Source organism: Eutrigla gurnardus (assembly GCF_963514095.1).
Source record: "Eutrigla gurnardus genome assembly, chromosome: 8".
In the NCBI taxonomy this organism is placed as follows: domain Eukaryota; kingdom Metazoa; phylum Chordata; class Actinopteri; order Perciformes; family Triglidae; genus Eutrigla; species Eutrigla gurnardus.
In genome coordinates, this window is record NC_139922.1 from 19,272,846 (window position 1) to 19,278,594 (window position 5,749).

Here is a 5,749-nt window from a genome sequence, read left to right on the forward strand (position 1 = left end):
GTTTTTTTTGGGAAATTTATTCAAACCTTCTTTGCTTTTATGGTGCAAATCAGTCTTAAAGGGACAGTTTGGGTGTTCTTTTAGGTGGTTAAAATATCCCCATTTTGCTGTTTGTTTCTCCAAATTGGACCGCCACCTACGTTGGGTAATATTATTATTATTATATTATGGATAAGAACCTCATAAAGCTCTGCTTTGAAATACCCAAACTATGCCTTAAAATTAATTTTGGCAAACGCTTGCTGTCTTATACAAAGCAGAGGAATGCTTTATTTATTTTAAATGGTGCCAGGGGGATGTTTATATCTCCACCTGGATGTCCTTATATGCTGCTGGGTGGTGAAGTGGATGTGATAACGACAGAAACGGGGGATTCTGACGTTCAGGAGTGGTTGGATGAAACATTTACTGAAAAACTGGAGACATCTAATACTTTTGAATGTTATGCTTCTACTCCACTACATTCCATGGCCCTACCTCGTAAGCAAAACACACTCTTAAAATACACAGTTGAATTTTAAGTGTTTCTCACAGAACAGCGACGCTGCAAGCACATGATGATCTCATAGAATATGAAGCCTTGCTGATTAAACTACCCGACAGTGTAAAGGAGTTAAAAAGGGCATCTGCAGCAGTAATATTACCCCATATGTAATAGCCTCACACAGACTGGGAACATTTTACTGCAGAATGTGTACTTTTACTTTTGGTACTTTAAGTAAATGTGTCATATTAACACTTACATGATTGGGTGTAAATAAGGCTCTGAAGATTCTTTTAGATTTTTTATCATCAAATCAAATCAAACCAGGTACTCAAGCGTGAGATTAAAAGTAAACTTGGACAAATCTGCTGTTTGCGTTCATTAAACAGACGCTGTTCAGCCTCTGGAAATGGCCTGCCGCCTGAAACCACATTTTCTCCTCCCACGGACTCCTCTGTTGTGTTGCAGTTGTAGTCGGATACTTCAGAAACTTCAGAACTGCTTTCCTTTCTCAGAAAAACACAATGGAATGAGCCTCGACATCATGACACTGAGTAGAAAACCAAGGACAAGAAATGTGAATATAGTCCTCACTACATAGCATGTCTTATTACAAGACAGTCATGCTTTTCATATGCTCATGCATGACCCAAAATCTAAAACATTGCACTTCCAGTTATATATTTCATATAGAGTAGGCTACCAAATAAAACATATGACATAAGATTTTTGAACAAGCAGCACTTTAAAATTTCCTTTAATATATATATATATATATATATATATATATGTTCTTTCCTTTTGTGTATAATATTCCTTTTTCACACACATTTGACACGAATAAGATTCTATATGTAAATGAAGAGGTGCATATGTCAGCAGTCAGTCTGACCCAGATCCCAAAACGTCACCAAAAAGACACCTGTAAATAAACTCGCTGTAACTCCCACCTCTCTCATTACCTTCATTGACGCATTTTAAACCCAACACCAAAACCAGAGGTCAGAGGTCGGACGTTTCATTTAGAAACTTCTAATGTCTGACCTCCAATGGAATGCACCGAGCGTGGAGCGGGACATCTTGTAAATGTCAGCCTCAAACGTTGCGTTAGCGGCATGCTGGGAGACTCACACCTGCTGATGTCAAAAATGCTAACGGAATGCGATGAAATGTAAACCCTTCAAGCGGGCGGATTCGAGTCCAAACATGCCCCCGTTGTGCTTCACCTTGATGCATCCACATGGCCTTATCTCGCTCAGTGTGACCTTGCAGTGGCTGGGAAGTCCCTGGCGCCTCTCGCTTATAAAATTATCAGCTTTGTTTGATTGATGTGAAGTGACAAAGCCGTGAATGCATTCCTGAGATAAGAGCGCCACACTAGAAAGAGCAAAGTCAATATTTAGGTGTTGGATTATTCCGCGGGGCTAACGGAGAAGTAGCCCAACGCCGACGGCCTACGGGAACTTGAATCTGACACTCGGCCCCTTACGAGTCGTCGCCCTTGGCTTTCAGCTGGCTGTGTGTTCTTGCCTCGGTTAAACCAATAGGGTGCCTACAAATAGTCCTGTCTTTGTGTGGCGACTGTAAACTGAGAAAGTCTTCCACTATTTTTCCATCTCCATCTTATTCACTCCTCCCCGGTGTCTCGCAAGCGTGGTGGATTTATTTTCCCTCTGTCTTCCATCCGCGATGGAAAAAGAGGAGCCACACCGTTTAGCTGCTGACCATACTGTTTGGATTTATGCAAATCCACGTCTGAGTGCGTCCAAACTGGACTGCCGGGGCAGTTTGGTTTATGTCCCCGTCGGCGGCTGTAACGTTATTATCCTCGCTCTGCGGGGGTTGAATGTGTGGACGTTTTTGTGTCTTGTCATTAGAACTGTAAATGACAGGGATGCGTGGAGAGACAGAAGAAATAGCGGGAGGGGAGTGTGGCCTGGTGGCGAAGGTTGGGGGAGGGGGGGGGTTCGCTGGAGATTTCAGCCAAACCCGGGCTTTACTGCAGGCCACAATAGCATGTGTGGTGATTGTGCTGAAGGCTTGGCGTCCAGGGGCCCCGAGCCTCCCCCCTCAGAGAAAAAGCTCTGAAAGCAAAAGCCGCGGCCCCCACACACACACAACGGTCCGCGGCTTTCGCTTTCAGAGCTCTTTCTCCTCCTCCTTGTGGCCTGTTAGATGTCTTTGTTCTCAGGGCGAAGGTCAATTTGAAAAGAAACAAGGAAAGAGGAAAACATTACCCTGGCAACGTTCATGTATGACCTCTCCCGATACTGCCGCCCTTACATTTTGATTTGAGTTTTTTGGTTTTGTTTTATGTTCTCCTGGCAGCTCTAATGCGTCATGCGCCGATTCGCAAAAGCAGCAACGCCGAGGAATTTACATCCTCGCTAATTTTAGCAACGGGTTCCTGACCAGAAAACACATCCTCCAATTTCTGTCTATATTGGTCTTCCTGCGTCTTTCCACCGCCGTTCCTCTCACCAGCGCTCCGGGGCTTTTGCAGATTATTCTGCTCCCCGAGTCTCCTGCAAGCCCATCAACTTTCCCATTTTCCCTGCCTTCTCGGCTAAAAGATTTAATATATATGTCCTGATCCAAGATTACACTCTGCCAAAGCTCATCAAGAAAACTAAGCTGCTGGAACTAAATGCTTTAATGAACTTATTTAATGAGACAGTGCCGAGCAAATAATTATTACCAGCATCTAGCCTTTTCCCCCAAACTGTGCTGCTGAGCTCTGTTTGATGTCAGCACCAGGCGGCATGTGGGGGAGTGGAGAGCAGAAACACAAGCCGCTGTTGACATAAGCCCCGTCTTTCTGCAGACTCTTTGTATATTTTGAAACACCGGCCTAATTCACTCCATACTCCTGCTAATGGCACCGCTGATGTCACTCAACATATAAAACATTCTCACAGATCCGTCTTTACAAGGGACTGTAAACTTCTCGGTGCTGCTGTTCGAAACAGGGCTGGAGGTTTGGTTGAGGAGAGAGTCATCAAACAGCACCAGCAGTCTTACCTCATCAAACCTAAAATCATCCCAAAACGGTTGGCTTAAAGGATATGAGGTAGCAGGGTTGGCGGTGCTGCATGATGAAGAAAAGGTCACATATTTTCTGTGGTGTATTGAAGGAAAGGATGCGGAGATGTTTGCCTTTTAGCCTTTTTTTTTTGGCCTCACTTCCGCTGAGGTCTGCGCATACAAAAAGCTAGCCTTACTTGCTTACTATACTTTGAATACATTGTAGGTTAATAAGCAGTGAATGAAATCAGGAAAATGACAGAATCGGCATCAAAGAATCGGACAGAATCGTTTGAAAACCAAGGTTTTCGGAAGGCTTTGACGATTGTTATAAGCTCCTGGAGCCAGAAAATCCACATGTGATGAAAATGGATGAATCCTCTGGGTTTAGTAGAGTAGGTTCAACCACTGTGAAAGGTCCAGTCACCTGCTCCATAAACCCTCTGGTTTAAAATAAAATGAAAGTGTCTAAAAATGAAAAAATTGCATCTCTTCAACTAAAAGGTCAGCTTGAATGGTCTTGGTATCATAATAAAGGTAACACTTGGGAGATTCCTGCATAAGTGTAAGCATCCGTATGTGTTGCTGCACTGAAGATGCCAGATACTCTTGAAATGCCATTTCAACACCACTTTAATATACTAACACACACACAGAGAGCTTAACATAAACAGGAAGATTCAAATATACACATGAAGATAAACAAACATAGCAAAGTTAAACAAAGACAAACAAACATAAATATAAAGCTATTATATTCCGGTACATAGGTATGAAAATAATGTTAAACAACAAACCTACATTTTCTACAGTATACACAGTTCAGGCTGGTGCTGATACTGTATAAACATGACTGGGCTGTGCCAATGATTTCATCTGAAAAGCTGAAGAAAGGGGATTCAGTACAGTCACAGATCTTTTACAGGCAGCATCTAGAGGACATCAGTGGAACTGCAACGTGCGTCATTCAGCTTTCAACCACTGTGGTGGCTCCTGTGCTGCATTGGATGTTTTCTGGAGCATCGTCAAGTTCACTTTTACCTTTCAACTGCTTGGGTGGTTTGTCCCACAGCCCCATATGTGCCTCAGATTAACCCCTATCAGATGAAGAACCTCATATTGGAAGTTAATATGACATTTTAACAGCAACAAAATTCTCATAAAGAAGAAAAATGAAGAAACGCTGCATCATTATTGTATTTCTCGTACCCAGCAGGATGTGTCTCTCCCTCCCACTTTATGACTTTTTTTTTCTTCCTGCAGAGCTATTCTTTGTCTCAGCAGCCCCCCCTCTCTTAATTCCCGCCTGTCTGCATATGTTTTGGCGGCCATTAATCGTCCCCTGCACAACATGCACCCCAGCAGATAATTACGGTCATTAAACCAATTAGGGAGCACATGGAGGGGAGGTTTCAGTCAGGGCCCCGGGGCCTCCCACTCCTGTTCTTCTCTTACCCGGACGGCCGAGGTGGTCCGCTGAAACCCAGGCAAAGCTTCAGATAAAGAAGGGAGTGAATTACTTCAGCCCGGCTCTGGATTAATGCAATTTCCTGTTGGTGTAGCCTTGAGAGACCTTGCCAACTTTGCTGCAGGCCAAAGCCATTAGCCAAGCAAAAGTCCTCCCCATCTTTACTCCCTTTTTTTTGGTGGGACAAAGAAGTTCGCCTTGTGTCATCGAAATAGTTTTCACCTCAAAGCTGAAAGAGAGAGAGAAGGACCTATTTCTGTGCTCGACATAGAAAAAGAGATCAGAAGTGGCAGGAAAGGGAGGGAAGGGTGGTCAGTCTGCAGACAGTGGTTTTCGACATGCTCCCTGCATCATGTGATTCCAGAGCTAATATTATGGTTTCATTGTGCCTGACACACGGGGAGTTCTGGCAGAGCGCTGACACACAACGCACACAACTGGGATTACTTCGTTAGCGAGACAAATGCAACCGAGACTTCCAGTCACCGTCCACGTGTGCAGGCAAGCCACAGAAAGTCCCTCACACTTCCTCCAAAAGTCTCGTACGGTTAGTCATGTCGAACGGCACACTGTCCCTCCCTTATTCCGCCGAGGTATTTCCCAGCATTCTTCATGTTGTGATTGGCACACTTGTCTCTGAACTCTCGGCAACAAGGAACAAGGAGCTCCACCACGCAGGTTTCCTCTGCTTCCCAACAAGTAAAACTCGGATCCTGTATGGTCTCCGGGATGCGTAAACAAAAGAAAATACATCAAATCCTGCAGATTGAGGA